Source organism: Anolis carolinensis, chromosome 5, assembly GCF_035594765.1.
Source record: "Anolis carolinensis isolate JA03-04 chromosome 5, rAnoCar3.1.pri, whole genome shotgun sequence".
In the NCBI taxonomy this organism is placed as follows: domain Eukaryota; kingdom Metazoa; phylum Chordata; class Lepidosauria; order Squamata; family Dactyloidae; genus Anolis; species Anolis carolinensis.
In genome coordinates, this window is record NC_085845.1 from 108,802,946 (window position 1) to 108,824,408 (window position 21,463).

At 39.4% G+C, this 21,463-nt stretch overlaps 1 non-coding gene across 1 annotated transcript; it reads right to left on the minus strand.

Moving 5' to 3' along the window:
* Positions 1-290: 290 nt before the first annotated feature.
* Positions 291-475, minus strand: LOC134299794 (U2 spliceosomal RNA). The gene has a single exon (XR_010007049.1). It is a non-coding gene; the product is annotated as a U2 spliceosomal RNA (small nuclear RNA).
* Positions 476-21,463: the final 20,988 nt, after the last annotated feature.

Here is a 21,463-nt window from a genome sequence, read left to right on the forward strand (position 1 = left end):
ATTGTATCTTAGAATTTCTTTATCTCATCTGGAGCTCTGTGTCCAAGGCATAGCTATGACAGTCTGTTGTAAAAAACTCCAGTATTGATGAGTCTTTTAAGATGAACTCATTTCACATGATAAAACATTTGTGAATTCATGTTCACTTCTGTCGCTGCATTGTATTTTTGTTCAAACATTGTCTTACATGATAAAGGTGGAAGTAGCTTCATGGGCCATCTATTTACCCCTTACTCAATGCATGCTTTCCAGCTAAAGCAGACCCTGCACTTTTATTGATAGTAATCAGCTATAGATGGTGTTTTGACAAGAAGTCCAAAACCAAACCAAACCTTTGAATAGTCTGAACTTTCAAAAACATTTCAAACATCTTATCAGAAAATGTACTGGCTCTGTGCATCACAATAGTCGCAGAATATTAAACTGATAAGAACAGATACTACACTTGATCTTAGCCAAAAGGGCTAGAAGCGATTATTTGAAGTAGGGATTGCTTTTGTGATTAGAAATATAGCCATTAGTCTACACCAGGGGTCCCCAAACTAAGGCCCGGGGGCCGGATGCGGCCCTCCGAGGTCATTTACCTGGCCCCCGCCCTCAGTTTTATAATATAATATATTGTATATACATATAATATTGATAATAATATTATAATGTAATACAATATAACACTAATAATATTACCATATAATAATATTAATTATATATCCTATATTACATATAATATTACTAATAATATTACAGTATAGTGGTATAGTTCAGTATAGTAATATATAATGCTAATATTGTGCTATGCTAATAATATAATATATTGTATGTACATATAATTTGTAAGCCACTCTGAGTCCCCTTTGGGGTGAGAAGGGTGTGTTACAGATGTAGTAAATTAACGCAGTAAATAAATAAATAATAAATAAATACATTTTAGACTTAGGCTCGCCCAAAGTCTGAAATGACTTGAAGGCACACAACAACAACAACAACAACAATCCTAATTAACTTGACTATCTCATTGTCCAGAACACTTCCCATTGAAATCCCGATAAATGTATGTTGGTTAAAATTGTTTTTTTTTTATAAATATTGCATTGTTCTTTCGTTGTTCTTGTTGTTGTTTTTGCACTACAAATAAGACATGTGCAGTGTGCATCGGAATTTATTTGTATTTTTTTTTCAAATGATAATCCGGCCCCTCAACAGTCTGAAGGATTGTGGACCGGCCCTCGGCTTAAAATGTTTGAGGACCCCTGGTCTACACTGTCAAATTGTATGCACTACACTTCTAATCTTTGCTGAATTGCAGTTCATACACATGACATTCTTCACCATAAGCAGTTTGTTTTTTCTTGTGAAAATTTGAATGCTTCTATATGTAACACATCCACTAGATGTCACTGCCTCCGGAGCCTAGAATCAATTTAGTGAAGAGTAGAGTTTGCTTATACTGATTTGCTGAAGATCTCTTTACACTAAAAGAGACATCGATTTCGATTGATTACACTAGAGACGAATTTGGTAAATCAACCATGAGAGTGAGAAACATATAACGATGTGGAATAAATCTCAGCTGGAAAATGAGATTGCTTAATTTGGAAAGAGATAAAAAAGATAATAGATGGAAGGGATATAGTGTATATGAAACAGTCTATGCCTTTTCTGACATTGATTAAACAACATTTTTTCTTTTATTTATTTTTTTAAATGGATTGAATCAGAATATGGAGTAAATGAAATCAGTTTGAATGTTCAAAGAATTGACAATGTGACTAAGCTGATTTGTCAGTTTTCATCTGGAAATGTATGACATCGGAATAATGATGAGTTTTAAGAATGGAGTGCACAGAAGAAGCCCATCAGAAATTTAGAAATGATAGAAAATGCAGGGTACATATGATGGAAGAACAGTCGTTCAGAGAATCTAACCAAGGTATTTTCTTGATGTGTGAAATCCACCCAAAGTTACAAAGTTCATTCTTTGAACTCCAAAAGTTGCCTCTCCTCCATTCCTCGGTCCCGCCTATTTTATGTGATTAATCCCATAAAGCGTGTATCCAGTCAAAACAAAATTTAAGGGTGTGAAATACCCATTCATCTCTCATTACTCTTAACCATCTTCCCCTGCCTTTGCTATCTTCCTTATTTTTGAAATTTCATTGTAAACATCTCAAGGCAGCAGGGCTAACAAAAAATTTTGTTGCCTAAAACGATGGACAAGATCATAATTCACCTCAGGCAGAAAAATATGAATTAATGTAGCTGCTCCTCACAACATTTTATATAGGGACACATACTGGACAGTTAGATTATCTGTTTATCCCAGGTTATCTGGATGTGAGGGCTCATATATTCCAGTTTAAAGCAGATCTGGGATCAGATCCTAGGAAAAAGGACAGTGTGGAAGGGCTCATAGTCAGTTCTAGACACCTATACATAGCAGTGAAGACATTTATGAATGCTAAGAGTCATTAGGGCAGGAGTCCTCAAACTTAAAACAGAAGGACAGTTTACAATCCCTCAGACTGTTAGGGGGGCTGACTATAGTTTGAAAAAAAGAACAAATTCTGATACACACTTCACATAGCTTATTTGTAATGCATTTTTTATTTAAAAAAAACCCCAGGAAATCAGAAGACGTCTACTTCTTGGGAGGAGAGCAATGGCCAACCTCAATAAAATACTGAAAAGCAGAGACATCACACTGGCAATGAAGGTCCGCATAGTGAAAGCAATGGTATTCCCCATAGTAACCTATGGATGCGAGAGCTGGACCATAAGGAAGGCTGAGTGAAAGAAGATAGACGCTTTTGAACTTTGGTGCTGGAGAAAAATCCTGAGAGTGCCTTGGACCGCAAGAAGATCCAACCAGTCCATCCTCCAGGAAATAATGCCTGACTGCTCACTGGAGAGAAAGATATTAGAGGCAAAGTTGAAGTATTTTGGCCACATCATGAGAAGACAGGACAGCTTGGAGAAGATCATGATGCTGGGGAAAATGGAAAGAAAAAGGAAGAGAGATGACCAAGGGCGAGATGGATGGACGGTATCCTTGAAGTGACTGGCTCGACCTTGAAGGAACTGGGGGCAGTGACGGCCGACAGGGAGCTCTGGCGTGGACTGGTCCATGAGGTCACGAAGAGTCGAAAACGACTGAACGAGTGAGACGACGACGAACATAAACGTACCAGTATTTCAATGGGGAATGTGGGCCTGCTTTTGGCTGGTGAGATAGTCAAGTTAATTGGAATTGTTGTTGTTTCGTATGCCTTCAAGTCATTCCAGTTTAAGGCATGGTCTGGGTAAATGACCTTGGAGGGCCTCATCCGGCCTGCGGGCCTAAGTTTGGGGACCCCTGCCTTAGGGGAAATATGAAAAGAGTGAATTTACTTTTAACCATACATTCCATGCCACCTCTATGGCTACTTAATTTCACTTAATTGAAGAGTTGGCTCTCAACTACCTAGCTGTTACTGTTTGTTCTTGTTTGAAAGACATTGTTAGGAGGACAATAAGCTGAAACAGTAGGAATGAACTGGAATTTCTGAAAGTTCACACTGTATAAAATGTGTTAGTCTTTAACGTAACTCAAGATTCATCCATGTTGTTTTTACTTTTGCAGACTATCCTTTCTAACCCTTAGAATCATAGAATAATAGAGTTGGAAGAGACCGCATGGACCATCTAGTCCAACCCCCTGCCAAGAAGCAGGAAATTGCATTCAAAGCACCCCGACGGATGGCCATCCAGTCTATGCTTAAAAGCCTCCAAAGAAGGAGACTCAACTACACTCTGGGGCAGAGAGTTCCAGTACTGAACAGCTCTCACAGTGAGGAAGTTCTTCCTAATATTCCGGTGGAATCTCCTTTCCTGTAGTTTAAAGCCATTGTTCCGCATCCTAGTCTCCAGGACACTGAGACCTAGGAGCTTGAGGTAGGATAAATTACCCAGGATGCAATTTGAAGAAGGAAGGATGCAAAATTAACTTTCTATCTGACGTTTACTGTGAAGATTGCAAATTGGTGTGTATTATTACATAATTGTAAATTTCTATTTAAAATGGAAAGTTGACTTCTTTAGGAAATTGAAAGATTAAGGGAAAAGTGGGGAGGCAAGTTTAACTAATTTACGACCTGGAATGAGGAAGTGACGTCAGAGTGGATGATGAAGCAGCTGCTCCCCCCTGTGGCCAGAATCTAACATCCCCTCAGAAGAAGGTTAAATTGCCTCTGCGTCTGTCTGTCTCGGTCTTTTTTTGATGTGTTTGTGGGCATTTAATGTTTTCCCTATGTGTGTATAATGTGATCCGCCCTGAGTCCCCTTCAGGGTGAGAAGGGTGGAATATAAATACTGTAAATAAATAAATAAATAAATAAATAAATAAATAAATAAATAAATAAATAAATAAATGATGCACTGAAATGGAATACCTTACTAGGATCCTGGCTTACTCATGAATTTTAACTGGTTAACCAAATCCCCATGCTAAGTCTATGAGACATAAAACATTAAGAGTCCCTCCAGGCACTATCTCAAGCAGATATTGACAGGTCTGAACCCGGCTGGCGGGTGGGTCAGGGGTTCAACCCCCCCCCCCCGAAATTTTCAAAACCCCTCCCAAATTTTTTTTCTGGCTACAGCACTGCTAGGAACATTTGATGCCATAGTAAAAAAATATATATATATATATGTAGGATATACTCTCATATTTGGCTTGAATGGAGGCACTTTTCAAAAGAGAGAGACAGGTGCAAAATGCATAGGAAGGTGCTGTCAGAAAGGAGACTTTTAATATTGTGGCATTGCATGAAAGGATAAGAAAGCAAAGAAACAAAAATGAAAAAAAATATTTAGAAAAGAAATCATGTCATGTCAGCAAGGAGATTTTCACTTCTGCAATAAAGCAGACAGAAATCTCAGAGAACCAGAATGCCTCAATGTGCCACTACTGGTGTATGACCAAGGACCTTAGAATGCAGAGGCATTCATGTGCGAAGAAGGAAAAGCAATTAACAGGCAGACATTAGGTACAGCTTATTCAGTGGGAAAACAGAAGTAGGTCTTCATCGTAAACTTCAGCGCAGAACAAAGATGGCTGCAATACTTCAAGGACAATTCTAATTGCTCTTTAATTTCTTCATGCATTATCTCCATTGACATATTTCTTCCTCTTCGTACTTACCCATTTAATGTCATCTTTGCTAATGTTGCTGTTTACTAACTCAAAAGGATTATTTTTCTCCCTTCTTCCCAACCCATTTTTTTAAAAAAATCTTAGCTATAATTGATAAGTGAAGTTCATTGCTTGTATAAAAGCACTTTTACATAAAGGAACTCCATTTGGAATTCACTGAACATTGTGGAGGCAGCACTGGTTTCTGAAAAAGGGAAGCTGCAGAGTTTTCAGAAATCTTGCAAATGAACTGAAACGTTGTGTCTGAGGAACTGCGACTGGATCTAACACAGAAGAAATAGTTTTCTAAAAAGTTGACGTCAAAAAATCTTGTGAAGCAGACCCAATGTGTAATCTGTAAAGGATTTAGTCCATGGACCTCAGTGGGAGTGCTGTGCAGTAAATGGTGGAAATATTCACTGTCCTGGATTCCTGCATGCTTCTTGTCTTTTATTTTACTGCCTGTCCAGACATCAAACTTGGAAGCATTTCCTCTAATTCTGAAGGGACGATTCTCTTCCCTTCCTGAACTCAAGTGCCTAATTAGGCAAAAGTTTCCCTGCCTTTCACCCCTCCGCTCAAGTGCAGGGTCCTCTTGAGAGCACCGTCCACAATGCAGGCATTTACAATCTTAAGAGTGGAACAGCAGGAGGCTGTATTCCTTTATTGTGTGATAAATGAAAACAAGAGACAGAAAATAGCCTCATTCAAGTAGTACACCTGCTTCGTGCCTCTTCTGATCACGGCTGCATTTTACAGCTTCCTTTGGGTTTTTTTTTCATACAAAGCATAAGGTGGAGAGGGAATCAGGAAAATCATTATTCCTGAAGTCTCCGAATTGGCCACTTCAGGGTAGATGCAGTCTTTTTCTATTATCCTTTCCCAATGGTCATAGACTTACTTTACTTTCTTTCTTTCTTTTTAGAGAACTGTCTTTGCTTCAGAGGCTTTAGCACAACTCTTACTTGCCACAAAGTATTTCATCTTGTGTTCAAAACAGGCCAGTTGTGTTCTTCTTTCTGAAGGCAGCCCCCCATATAACCCCTTTAATAGCTATGGAGAGGGAATAATTTCTTGGGACAAGTTAGTTTCTTCCCTCTGCTATACATTTCATGTTTCCCTTTTTTTTTTAGTTCTACTCCTCCGGGGTGCGAGTTTAATAGGAGAATTTCATACAATCATAGAATCATAGTGCTGGAAGAGACCACAAGAACCTACCCTTTGCCATGCAAGAGAACACAATCAAAGCACTCCCAACAAATGGCCATCTAGCCTCTGCTTAAAAGCCTCCAAAGAAGAAGACTCCACCAGACTATGAGGGCCCATCCAGACAAGCCCAAAATGCAGGACCTGTCTCGGTATTTACCTGAGGTATCCAAACAACACTGCCAGTAAACGCAAATTAATTCAGAATAAACCAAGGTATCCTTGGTTTATTCCAAATTAATTAAATACCTCATTAGATCCAGGCCTTCCTGAAATACCTGGGTCTAATAGGATGTTGTGCCTGTGGGGACTGACTTCTGGGGTTGCGTTCTGTGACACCGGGGAGTCAGTCTCCACAGCCATCCCACACCTTTTGAGCTTCTAGAGCCCAAAGGTGCATTAGGGCACCATAAAGCCTCTCCTGGTGTCCTCCTGGTGCAATAAAATGATGCCTGAGGAGACTGGGGAGGGGGGAGGGTAAGGAGGGATTTCCCTCCCCACCCCTCGTATCTCCTCAGATGTCATTTTCTCATGCCAGGAGGACATGAGAAAGAGGCTTTATGCCAGCAAGTTTTACAGAGGAAATTGTAAATTACGGGGGAAATTGGGAATACGAGGGGCCGGGCTGTGGCGCAGCTGTTGAGCAGCTGCCTTAAATCACTCTGACCATGAGGTCATGAGTTCGAGGCCAGCCCGTGGCGGGGTGAGCACCCGTCAATTAAAAATAAAAAATAGCCCCTGCTCGTTGCTGACCTAGCAACCTGAAAGATAGTTGCATCTATCAAGTAGGAGATAAGGTACCACTTATAAAGTGGGGAGGCAAGATTAACTAATTTACGACCTGGAATGAGGAAGTGCCGTCAGTGTGGATGATGAAGCAGCTGCTCCCCCCTGTGGCCAGAATCGAACATCCCCTCAGGAGAAGGTTAACTTGCCTCTGCGTGTGTCTCTCAGTCTCTGTTTGATGTGTTTATGGGCATTGAATGTTTGCCCTATGTGTGTTATAATGTGATCCGCCCTGAGTCCCCTTCGGGGTGAGAAGGGCGGAATATAAATACTGTAAATAAATAAATAAATAAATAAATTGGGGGCTTTGGAGTGCCTTCATACAATCCCAATTTCAATAGGTGGTTGGTTGCAGACTAGAACCTGAGCCAAAGCGAGTTATTTTAATCCGCTTCAGAGTAAGTTTTAGGGCTGTGTGGAAGTGTCCCACCCGAGGCACCATATTCCACTGTCCAACAGCTCTTTCCATCGGAATGTTCTTGCTAATATTTAGGTGGGATCCCTTTTCCTGCAATTTGAATCTCTGTGTCCTAGACCACATCTACACTACCATACAATGCAGTTTCAAACTAAATTATATGATTAGTGTAGAATCACTTAATGAAGTTCGATGCAGTTATGGCAGTGTAGATGTCTCTAGACATCTACATTTATGGTGCCCTAATGCACCTTTGGGCTCTAGAAGCTCAAAAGGTGTGGGATGGCTGTGGAGTCTCTAGAGCAGCAGAAAACAATTTTGCTCCTTTTCCAACTTAGTAAGAATGATATGGAAGAGATTGAGCGGTAGAGGAGGAGAATACTTCCCCCCCCCCCTCCACACCATGTTACAACTGGCATGCCAGCACAGAAGTAAAAGGGACTCATTGCACTAAGTTAGGTCATTGTAATGATGGGGCCCTATTAAAAGTAGAATAATGGGGTAGGAGAGGGAAGGGAGGCTAACATCCATATTCCTTTCTGGTCTTTTCTGGCTGTCTCCCATCCAAGTATTAACCTGATATGCCTGGAAAGCAACATTAAATGAGCAAAATTTGCTGCTTCTTTGTGAAACTCAAATTCTACTACCTGAAACAATGGTCACAGCTTCCCTAAAGACAGACTAAGTCCTGATACTCATATTTATGTACCCACTTACTTTTAAGTATTGCCACAATTTAATTTTTTTTCAGTTTGTTGAAGTTTCTTCAACTTGTTTGAATTTTTAATATATTCTTATCTCGTTTAAGTTATTTATTGATTTTACTTGTTTAAATCATTTGTATTATATTTCATCTCTTTGCAACCTTGAGATCTTTAAAATATTTAAATAAGTAAATAACAAAGATGTTTGAACAGCAAAACAAATTATGGTTAAGTCATATACCATTCTGGGAAACAAGCAAAAACAAAAAAGGGAGACACGCACACACATACATGCCCATAAAGGTATTGTTTCTTCAGAAACAAAGGGACATTATGGCATGGTGCACAGCTTGAGTTAAAAATATTGAAGTAGCTGTGCAATTTTTAATCCTCGTTTGAACAAATATGACCCCCAAACACTGGAGGGTTAACCATGGTCCGTTTCTTTGATCATTTCTTTTGATCATAGCTGAATCATTTTTATGATTCCTTGCCACTCCTGTCAATGGACTTGCCTGCCTTGTGGCAGCTGATGTCAAAGTAGATTTTTATACATGCATTTTATTCTCATTTTAATGGGTCCTAGGGTATATTACCAGTAAGATCTTTTCTCTTTCTCTTTTCTTTTTGATGTTCTGACCTAGCCACATAAGCAATGAATATATGTTTGTGGGTTTTGCTCAATGTATTGGCCTAATATGATAATAATTGCTGTTTTATGCCTTCAAGTTGTTTCTGACTTACGGTGACTCTGAGGCAAACCTATCGTTTGGTTTGATTGGCAAGATTTGTTCAGAGGCTAGTTTACTTTGCCTTTCTCTCAAGCTGAATAGTGTGACTTACCCAAGGTCCCCCAGTGGCTTTCAGTGCCCGAGCAGTGATTCAAACCTTGGTCTCCAGAGTCATCGTACAATACTCAAATTATTCAACCACACTGAGCCTGTGATGATAGCAATCAATACTTTAGTTGCAATGTCTAGGCTATGAATGTCTTGTTGCAGCACAAGCAGCTTTGGTAGAAGTAGGCTGGTTCACTGTCCCTCTCTCATGATAATGTTGCCATGGTGCTGCACCTATTCTGGAAGCAAACATGAACTCCATGTTTATTTTGCCAATTTTGGGGATTCTCCTAAGGCCAAATGTGGCCCATGGGATCTCTTAAGTGTGATCCATGGGGTCCCAAGAAGCCCATCAAGGTCCCCAGATCCTTTTTTTGCCAAAGAGTGCTGGTGCCACATTACTAGGGGCAGCTGAACCGGTAAGCAAAGTACGCAAATGCGGAAGGCGCCAATCTCCTGGAAGTGCTATTGAGGCTCCTGGTACATTGCCCAGAGAAAGAGAGAGAGAGAGGGGGGGAAGGGCAAACAAAAGTTCTAGGAAACAGCAACGTGCCCCAGGTTTCCCTAGGCTGGGCCTTTGCAGGAGGAAGGAAACTCCTCCCTCTGGCCAAGGCTCGGCACTTTGGGGAAATCTTCATGGCTCTCTTCTTCCACTCTCACTGCATTTTTTTGGGGGGGGGGCAAAATACGGTTTGCTTACACTTGGAAATTGCCTAGGGCCAGCCCTGCACATTGCGTTATAAATCCTGGCTTCCATTGCAGTAAATGTGGTGACACTGATGCTCATAAACATTTTTTGAAAGGGTGAGAAGAAACCAAACATCATAATGCAGGCAAGTAGGTCCCCAGAAAAGTGTCATTGTGAGAGTGTGAGTAATGTCTGATTAGCTTAAAATAAACTACAGTATTGGAAGTCTGAGTTCACCAGAATTTGGGACTGAATCTTTTAAATATTACCCCTTTCTAATTTAAACAAGTCTACATACACTTTATCTCTGTCTTGTCAGAGAACATCATAGGGTATTTGTGCCTCATGGATGGAATTGCTTTTGGCATGTCATAACATGATGTAAACTGACATGTAGTGTTACAATGTTGGTCAAAAACTCTCAATGTTGTAAACTGTTCATGACACGTGAAGATGTCTGGAAGCAAATAATTCATCCATTGCTTGCATTGTCCTTGGCCTGTGTATCATGTAGGGACAGCTTCATTTTTCCAAGGTATTTGGGGCATATAATACAGTTTTTTCTCCCCCCTACAACAATAAGTAGATTTCATCTGATTGTAGATGTCAACAGAATGGGTCAGTGGGCACATGATGTTTGAAGCTCCCTGGTGGGAGAGCTAAAATTGCTGCTGTAGCAAAAAAAACATTTCATAGAAACAGGGAATTAACTTGAGCCTTCCTGGGTTTTGCATCTCTGGCACAATTTTTCCAGCACTGGTTTCATTGGAAGTCATTTTTTGTTGGAGTTATATTTAAATGTACTATAAGAACTGTTGTCACATCAGGCTCAAGCCAATCTAAAACTACTGACTGTTTGTTTTCTTGTGAGTTCTAAACTGACAAAGGTATGAACACATATCACTTCTACAAGAATAGCAGGTTCGTGCTATGAAGTCCCAATTTCAAACTGAAAAATCTCCTTTTGAATTCTGTCCATGACTTGTTGGCTTCACCTTGTGAATTTGTTACAGTAAGCAAAATTTTAATAATTATTGCAGTGCATATATCTACTTGTAGAACAAAAGTAGTGTGACCTCTGAAGCCAGCTGAAAGACATAGATCTAGAAAGAGAAACAAAAGTCAAGAAACATATGTTCATGTCCTCCTCCAATCAGTGAAATCTATAATGCCAGATCATTAATCAGAACTGGGAAGAGTAAAAGTTCTTATTTAGTGCCCTGGAGAGACATCTCCATAAATTGCTTGCCAAGTGGAAGAGACACCGCTAGTTTTACTTTATTGCCTTCAGTCCATAGGAAAAGCTGTGACCCATTAAGATAGGCTTGGATGTGTTCCATAACCTTTCAAGATGTATCCGTAAATGTCAGGTTATGTCAAAGACTTTACTTAGTCAACCATGACTAGTATCCCCTCTATTTCATGTCACCAGGATGTTGTTTTATGTCAACTTTTTCTGAAGACATGGAACTTGAATTATTTAGCCTTGGATGGCCAACTGCAAGTCTTTGCCCCCATCTACACTGCAATTATAATGCAGATTGAATTGGATTAGTCAGAGTAAATGAAGCCTTTGCCAGCTCCACAACATTTTCATCAATGTGTCATCTGTAAAAGGTTTATCCACAACCTCATGTAAAAGGAAGAGAAAAGTGTTTCCAAATATTAAAAAAAACCAAACAAACACCATACTTTGTATGGCATTTCTTCTTTGGATTTCCTGTATAAACATGTATGTAGTGACCACAGTGTTAGGCAAGATTAAATCTTTTGGTATCAGCATTCCAAAGTATCAAGTAAAGTACAAGAAAATGTACTTATCTACATGCAGTTGGAGCTTGGAATGTTATTATAAACAGCCTAATTTTAACTTACATATGAACAGAGGGGATATTTTTTTACCAATACATTTATCACTAAGTGGAACATTAAGTTATTAGTTTGGAAAGAAATCCTAGGAGGTGGCATATGTTATGAGGTTTTGGCACCTCCTGTGGCACAATGTATTGTTTGCTCCTTTAAATTGGCTGTTTTTGCATTTTAAGTGGTCTTTTCCATATTGGCAGATTCTAGATTTTTGCCATTTGTCTTCATGTTGTTTTAAACTTGCAGAGGTTACATGAATGAGGACCTCCAAAAGTCCTGATCATCAACAGTTTTGCTCATATTCTGTTCCATGTTTATTTTTATTGAATTAATCCATCTTGAATTGTGGTATTCCCTTTTTACCTGCTGTCTCCCACTTAAATGAGCACTGTTGTCTTTTTCAATGAGCCTTAAAATACCATTTAGCTATCTAGTGAGAGTCCACACTTGAGCTATTTATTTATTTTTAAATATATTTGCCTTCAACTACATTAATTCATTTGTTAGCTAGAAATAACCAGACCAGAGATACTATCTTAAAGAATGATATCTCTGTCAATTACATGTATAACTTTTCTCTTTTGTTTTTCTGCTTCTACAGACCCACCCTCCCAACAGCAAGTATTTAAAAAACATTATGGTAAAAGCTACATCCAAAAGAAGTCAAAATCCCAGCTAGAGCACACTCACTGAAACAAATGGGACTTGGAAGAACATTTCCACATTCTGAAATGGGTGTTCAAAAACTGTTGTTGAGTGATTTCAGCCAACCGCTAAATGCAGGTTCAGATCCAGCACACTTTACTTCTTCCAAAAGCCAGATGAAAACATGAATTGGGTTTGAATGTAATGAAGAGAAGTTTTATTTTTTCTATCCAGAAAGGATGTCAGCACAGAGTCTGCACTCAAAAAGAACTTACATAAAGCATACAAAGAAGTACAGAGTTTTTTATTCACTTTGACAGCCATTCAAAATACTTGTGTCCTCCTGTTCTGTTTTGTCTTTCAAGAACAGCCTTGAAACACTGTGGTAAATAAATGAAAACTGCTTTGCTTCAGCAAAACATAAAGAACAGCATGCTCAGTGGAATAATGCAAAAGGAAGCAAGGAAGTCTTAGGGCAAACACAGTTCTTAGTCTCTGATAAACTCCCAAATCAAATGGCAGTCTTACTTCAGACAAAGAAACAGCAAGGAGTAGTTTCCCAGATGCAGACACGAAGCAGGCACAAGGGGAGCGAAGGCTTAGACATTAGAGTCAGTTTGTTACTAGCAAAAGCTGGCTGCACCTGCTTCTGCTTTATAGCCCTGAGTCCCTCACAGCTGCTAGGGCTGTTCCCAATTACTCAGCTGCATTTTTGGCAGCTATTCTAGCTGAACAACATCTCTGCCCTGTTTCCTTTTGCCTCTCCTGAAATGTGGGTATTTGCAAAATCTCCTCCTCAGAATTCAACTCACCGTTAGATTCATGAACACTTTCCTGCTCTCCTTCCTCTTCTGAAGAAGAGGAATCCCTAACACCTCCTGATTGGTGGGAAAGTTGGCCTGGATTGGATCTGGGCTCTGGTTGGCTGGGGATTTCTCCTGATATCACTGGCTGTGGGATTTCCACCCATGGTGGGGGAAAAAGAACAGCTACCATTGGTGAGTTCAAGTCCAAGCTTGTTACCCAGAAGTAAAATGACTAGCACTATGGCCATGGAGAAGCTAAGCAGTTAAAAATGATACCCCAATACGTCTACAGTGACACACCACAACTCTCAAAGTCACTCAAAGATGCATACCATCAGAAAACATTTTGGACACAATTTTAAAGTATATTCAGCTGCCTAAAAACAGGAGTTCCCTGTTTTATATAAAAAGTACTCCTTTGGCATGGGCTGAAGATGAGTTTGGAGTACCTCTTTCCATCCATGACTGGGGAGCTTCAAATCCATGTTACCATCCATGTGCAATAATGTCTTAAGTCATCATGAACACTACTGATTTAACAGGTGGAGACTAGCAACCCTTCATATAGTTTGAAACTGTAACAATCCAGTACTTTTAGCTAGAAGTAACAAACTGGGGTTCTGGACCTCCCTGAAGTTTTATATCTAAAGAACCACGCAACTCTGGTTTTTGATTTAGACAGATTTTTACATTCTAGTTATGGGATACTGGTTCTGTGCAGCACTGAAGCGCCCCCTGCTCTAATAGATTTCGCATATAATGAGGTTTTGAATTTGTGGGAAAGCATTACAATGTGCCAGTCTTAATCAACGGGCTGAAGTGGTAACAGCCCAGGGAAACAGCTCAGATTAATTTGATTCACCTGCATGTATGAACTGGAAGATTTTTCTGTGGAAGGTGTCAAAAAAATCCTCACATCTTCCCCAACTTGGATGTACTAGGCTGCGGAGGAAGAAGTTGGACAGTGAGGAAGTATTTAAAATAGGAGAAGCAGCCCAGCTTCAACATTTTTATCATTTTGAATCAACATATACAATTATACAATTAACATTTTGGGCTATTTTGAATCATTTGAAAAGCTGTTATATATACCCCTTATTAAGCTGCTTTGAGTCCCCTTTGTGAAGAGAAAAAATGGGGTATAAATAAACATAATAATAATAGCTTTCTTGATGTGCTTTGCAGATAATTTCCTCTTTAAAAAGACAGAGGAAGAAATAAGAATGACAAATATGAACTTGAATCTAAGCAATTCGGAGTTGGTCACTGAAATTCAAACAGTTTGTATTTTAGGAGGATGTAACCATGCTGGAATTTGTGATGATGGAACAGACTACATATATTTATTTATTTATTAGCAACATTTATATCCCGCCCTTCTCACCCCGAAGGAGATTCAGGATGGCTTACAAGTTATATATACATATAATATATTATATTATTAGTATAGCACAATATAAGCACTATATAGGCATTATATATTATTATATTGTACTATACGACTATATTGCAATATTATTAGTAATATTACATGTAATATAAATATACAATTATAACAGTGTATTATTATTATTATTATTACATTGTATTACATCATATTATTATCAATATTATATGTATATATAATATATTCTAATATTAGTATAGTATAATATGAGTATTATATATTATTATATTGTTAAAATTGATACAGGAGACATGGTGGAAAGAGGTCTTCCTGGCCCCACCCTCTTCATTCTGGTCCAGAATGGCAGTTAGATTTTTTTTTGGTGGGGGGGTGCTCCCATCTGATGATATAGGAGACATGGTGGAAAGATTTATCTATATAAATATATATGTCAATCTATAGTCAGTCATTTAAAATTCTGAGATTTGCAATTTAGAGGAGGGCATTTAAAATTCTCAGCCAGAAAGATTTTGGGATTCACTAAACTACAAATTCCAAAATTCCACAGAATGGCAGTTAAAAGCAAAATAAGAGTGCTACAACAGTGTAGTATCATAGGGTCCTTTATTAACTCTATGGCCAGAAATATCAAAGGAAAATCACAACGAAGGTGGGAATTCATGAAGAAGGAACTGCTAAAAACATAATCGCAAGCAATTCCATGGAAGAAGAAAAAAATGGGAAACATCTGAAAACATCAATGAGGCCGCAGCAAAAATAACTCTCTATAGGCAATAACATTACCTGAAACTCATTATTTCCAAGCTCAGAAAGTGGCAATGAGATTTCCCTACCCACCCAAAGACTATTCAAGCTGAGAAGGAAATACTGAAAATATTAAGTTCATCTGGAATCATTTATGAACAATCTGAATTATGATCTGAGCTGTATTTGGCTGAGCTAAGAGTTGGGTTACATGGAGCATGTGTTGCTTTCCCTTCTATACATGCCAAGCCTGCTCTTCAAACATGCCACAGTTTAGGCTATCTTGGCTTACGTTATACCCTGTGGGTTGTTCTCTAATGAACACTTAAAAACACAAAATATCTTAGTGGGAGCTGTGAACTTTACTTCCTAAAATTAAGCAGAAGAGGTTTGTCATTCATTTTGGTTATGACGTGCTTCTAAATGGTGCCAGTATCTCCAGTAGAGATGTACGTGAAGTGCATATGTATGTGTGTGTGTGTGTATATATATATATATATATATATATATATATATATATATATATATATATATATACGTGTGTGTGTGTGTGTGTGTATCAGACCTATTGGAGATAACGAATATGTAATTTTTATTATGAGGTGTTGGAGTTTTCTGACAAGCATGAATGATTGACTGCCAGTCAAAATTATAATCATTTGTAATCATTACAATGTGAAAAAGTCATTATGAATATATGGCATATCTGTTACATTAATTAACTGTAATAGATGCACACAGCTAGGGAAATGAACAGGAACAATTTAGGATAATAATATACAATTAACGGTTTTGAGTATTTCAAGTCATCTTCCCATTTGAAAAGCTCTTATAGATACCCCTTATTAAGCCAGTTACAAGTGTTCCAAGATTTCGTTCCCAATTCCATGTTTGCCCATTGTGGCTTTCTTTACAAATATTTGCTGTTATTTGATGATTTGTTAGTTGTTATCTTTCTATCTCTACTGCCAATGATGAACATTTCAGCTCTTGGCCTCTTACCACTGAGGGATTTGACATGGTGTCATTGCTTTTTTGGCACTCCCCCTGTGCTAAAGTCAATTTATCACAACTATGCAAAAATTATGGTCCACCAGATAAATGGTTTAACATTTTCTTTCCCAAAGCCCACAAAGTCCTTTTCAAAAGAATATTAAGAGGGCTGTGCTGATTTTTTTTGTTGGTGGTGGTGGGAATAAGAATTCCAAACTCAGATTGAAGTTTTGACCCTATTGGCAGGTATGGGATGTTTTTGTTTTCATCCATGGTATGTGATTCAACCATTCAGAGACTAATACTGCAATTAAAGTGAAATAAAAACAATCAATTATACAACTTTGGAGCGGATCATGAATGGGCAAAGCAATATGCAGAGTATACACACCAAGACTTGGCTTACCACACCAAAAGACAGAAACAAAAATTCTACAAATGACAAATGCATCAGCTGAAACTCAGATTGGATACATCACAGATCATCATCAATCTGACTGATAGGCAACTCTTAGATGATGAAGTATCCATTCTAGCAAAAGGAGGCAATTTTGCTGTTATCACCACTAAGATCCCAGTAGAAAACATCATTGTCAATATTGAATCAGCTATTTATCATATCCTTGATGAAGAAGCAGAGGAAGAAAGAGGGGAAACTGCAAGGATCCTGGGAATGGTACCCCCCAAGTAACATAACAAGGAAAGGAAGAAAAGCCATTAAAGACCTCAATTCAGATCCAGAAATCATCATTCACCCAGCAGACAAGAGGAATGCCATGATAATCATGAAAACAGAACAATACAAAGAAAAAATCAGACAACTCTTGGATCCCATGACATATAAAAAAATGAAGAGGACCCAACCAAGAAAATCACCAGAAAAACCATCACTTTGATTAAGAACTCCTCAATTAATTTTAACATACGTCAACATTTATGGAAATCGGAAGCCCTCCCTCCTAGGCTTTATGCACTCCTAAAAAGCCATAAGGACTCCACTCTGCTCCGACCCATCGTGAGCATCATTGGATCACCCACATACTATCTGATAAATTTCTGGCCCCACAACTACAAACCCATATTGGGCTCACTACACACTACATTAAGGACTTGGTTCACTTCATAGAAAAAAGTCCAGTAATCTCAACCTCAGCATCAATGACAAACTGAACAGCTTTGACATGGTTGGTGTCTCTATTCACCAAGTAGACACCATCGTACTCACTAACGGGAATTTCCCAGAAGACATCACAGCCCTCTATCAATATTGCCTCACTACAAGCTACAGTAGAGTCTCACTTATCCAACATTCGCTTATCCAATGTTCTGGATTATCCAACGCATTTTTGTAGTCAATGTTTTCAATACATCGTGATATTTTGGTGCTAAATTCGTAAATACAGTAATTACTACATAGCATTACTGCGTATTGAACTACTTTTTCTGTCAAATTTGTTGTATAACATGATGTTTTGGTGCTTAATTTGTAAAATCATAACCTAATTTGATGTTTAATAGGCTTTTCCTTAATCTCTCCTTATTATCCAACATATTCGCTTATCCAACGTTCTGCCGGCCCATTTATGTTGGATAAGTGAGACTCTACTGTACTTCCCATGGTATTTTTTCATGTCAGGAGTGACTTGAGAAACGGCAAGTCGCTTCCAGTGAGAGAATTGGCTGTTTGCAAGGACATTGCCCATGGGATGCCTGGATGTTTGATGTTTTTACCATCCTTGTGGGAGGCTTCTCTCATGTCCTTGCATGGGGAGCTGGAGCTGACAGAGGGAGATCCTTTACGCTCTCCCTAGATTTGAACCAGCAACCTTCAAGTCAGCAACCCAATCTTTAAATCAACAGTCCTGCCGGCACAAGGGTTTAACCCATTGCACCACCAAGTTAAACACAGAAAGATGGTGTAGCCATGGTGGGGAGGGCGGGGGGCTCTTAGCTCTTTTATAGCAAATTTCTGCGTGGAACACTATAAGAGATAAGCCCTGGAAACAGCACCAAAATGTCCACTGTATGTTTCTGATATGTGGATGACACGTTCACCATTTGTAGCCATAGAGAAGAAGAGCTAAAGTTCCTGGACCACATCAACAACATCCACCCAAACATCCAATTTACCATGGAAAACAAAAATGAAGGAAAACTACTATTTCTAGATGTCCTAGTCATCCGCAAACCAAATCAACAATTTGACCACATAGTTTACAGAAAAGCTACACACACTGATAGATACTTACATATAAAACTACAAGCATTATTCCGGTCAAAAAAGAAGCACAATTAAATTTCTGGTAGACCGTACAAACAGGATTTGTGAACCCCACCTCCTCCAAGGTGAACTGAATCACTTAAACTGAGCTCTACAGACTAATGGGTACTGCTGCAAGACCAAGATCAAGCCACAAGAGTAAAGACAAAGACCCACCAAGGGGAAAAGTGTTCTTGCTGTACATCAAGGGAACCACTGATCACATAGGGAAGCTGATGAAGAAACACAACCTACAAACTATCTACAGAGCCATTAAGAAAATCCAACAAATGCTATACTCAGCAAATGATAAGAGGGATCTTCTAACCATTGTAGGAGTCTACATATACCATACAGCTGTGGACAAGTCTACATAGGGACCAACAAATGCAGCACCTAGACACAAATCAAAGAACATAAAAGGCACTGCAGACTAATTCAATAAAAGAAGTCAGCTATAGCAGAGCAAGTGAAAAACCAACCTGGACACAGAATATTATTTGGGAACACAGAAATACTGGACCACTGTGACAACCATTATGTCAGACTACACAGAGAAGCCATTGAAATCTGTTGTGACTGCGCCTTCGGGGATTATGGTTGATGGTGATGGAATTCGAAGAGGAAGAAAAAACCCTCGTGATGAGGGTTCACTGGAGGAGTTGCGCAGGAAGCGACTTAGAGAGCTATATGGGGGATCTTCTGAGGAAGATTCAGATGGGGAGATGGATGCTGAGGAACAGGTGGTGGCTGGGGAAGCGGGCACTGAATGGGCACAGCCACCGGAGATGTCTGGGGATTTGGGGCCTATGGATACTTCTGAACCTGGGGTTTCTGCAGGAGCTGATCCCAATTGGGATGCTTGGAGAAGGGAGGATGGTTCTTTAAGTGTTCATGGGGCTAAGTGTGGGCAGGATGATTGGGACTCCGACGAATTGCTAGGTACTCCAGATCCACGAGCTCTAGCTGTGTGGAGTTCAGACTCTGAGTAGATTTGGGACACCTGGTGTTTGGGTGTGAGTGTTTGGTCACCCAGGAGGAAGGGGAATAAAATGGGAATGTTTGGCCACTGCACTTTGCGTGTGGCAAGGTGTTGCTGAGGCGCCATTGGGATCTCTGTGAAGACTGGACTTGGACTATGATTTGTATCTGCTGATATCACCTAGCTTGGCTCTCGCTGTGTCTTATCGTGGACCTGTTTTGGATGACTGCACCCTCTTCGGACTTTGGATTGAATTTGACCCGGCTTCTGTCTACACCCTCTGACTGACGGCTACTCCCGGCTTCTGACTATTGGTTTGTCTTTCGGAATTTCTGCTGCCTCCTGACCTGACCTTGGATTCTTCTGACGACGGCTATTCATCATCCCTTTGAGGCTTTCGGCTTATCTGCACTGTGGAAGCAGCTTTATTGCTTTTCTAGTTTGTTTATTTTCCAGCAATTAACTCTATTTGTTTTCCAAAGCTGAATTGAAGCGTTATTTAGTTTTTTATTGAATGCCAGCATGGGAAATTAACGTGGCTCGTTTTTGAGTTATTATTGTCCAATCTACTCTCGAAACACTGAAAAGTGAAGTGTTTCAAGGATATTTCCTGTGTTTATGTTATTTTCTGGCTTATCTTCGGAATAAACTCTGTTTTGTATGTTAACTGGCGTCTGACTCTTGACAAAATCCACAAGCACGTGGACAATTTCGACAGAAAGGAGAAAACCATGAAAACGAACAAAATCTTGTGAACAGTATTAAAAAAACAGCAGAATCAAGACAGGAAATAATGAACATCACTCAGAAACACTGTCTTGATTTTGAAACCTAGGTTGTTTTCAGCAGTCCCAACATTTGTAATGGCACAATTATTTCCCCCCTCGATGAATTCGTATGGCCATCTGAGATGAGAATGATAACTTGTTGCTTTGTTACATATGTCCTTACATCCAAAAAAGGAAAGTTTAATATGTAAAAGCGACATATCCATACATTGGTAAGGAAACAACTTTATTGCTTTCAGAAAAATGTAGAAGCCAGCAGGCAGCGACCTTTGAATCTGTGGGCCAAACTACAGATGGCCTTAATCATGGGGCTTGCCCTTGAGTGCAGGGTTTTTCTTTCACCAATAGCCAGCATGGGGGAGAGGAGCCAACCGCCTTAATATTAAATGCAAATGAGATGCCTTTCCTTTGGCTCAAGCAACAAAAGCATGGGATTTGCATTTAACACTGTGTCTTTGGGAAGGAATGCTTTTGGCATCTCCATGAGGTAAAAAAGCCAGAAAAACAGAGGTGAAATCAAGTGCTCATGGACAGGATATGCGGCATAGCATTTTGAGCACCAGGGTCTTCACATGCACATGAGCTTATGTACACACACAGATTCAAATTGCTGTTTTGGAATACATTTCCAGAACAGTCCTGGCTTCCTCCTCTTAGAATCCTTGACTGAGGCCCCTTCCACACAGATGTATAAAATCCACATTGAACTGAATTATATGGCAATATGGACTCAGATAACCCAGCAGGGATCAGTTCAAAGCAGATATTGTAGGTTATCTGTCTTGATATTCTCATCATCATCATCATCATCATCATCATCATTTAATTACTTATTAATCGCCCTCCATCCAAGATGCCCTAGGCGATTTACAAGCTAAATTGTAAAGGATAAAAATACATACATACAAATATTGATAAAATTAACATAGATTAAAAGTTCTAGTAAAAAGCCAGGTCTCAAGTGCTAGGGTAAAAGGCCCTAACTCACGCATGGCTCTCATATAGGGCGGCAAGGCATTCCATAAGGCAGGGGCAGAAATAGAAAAAGCTCTGCGTCTGATCCTTTCCAAGTGCACTTCTCTAGGACCCGGTATATAAAGTAAGTCGCGTTGGGATGGTTGTTGCGACCTCCGATGATGGGAGAAGGAGAGACGGTCCCTAAG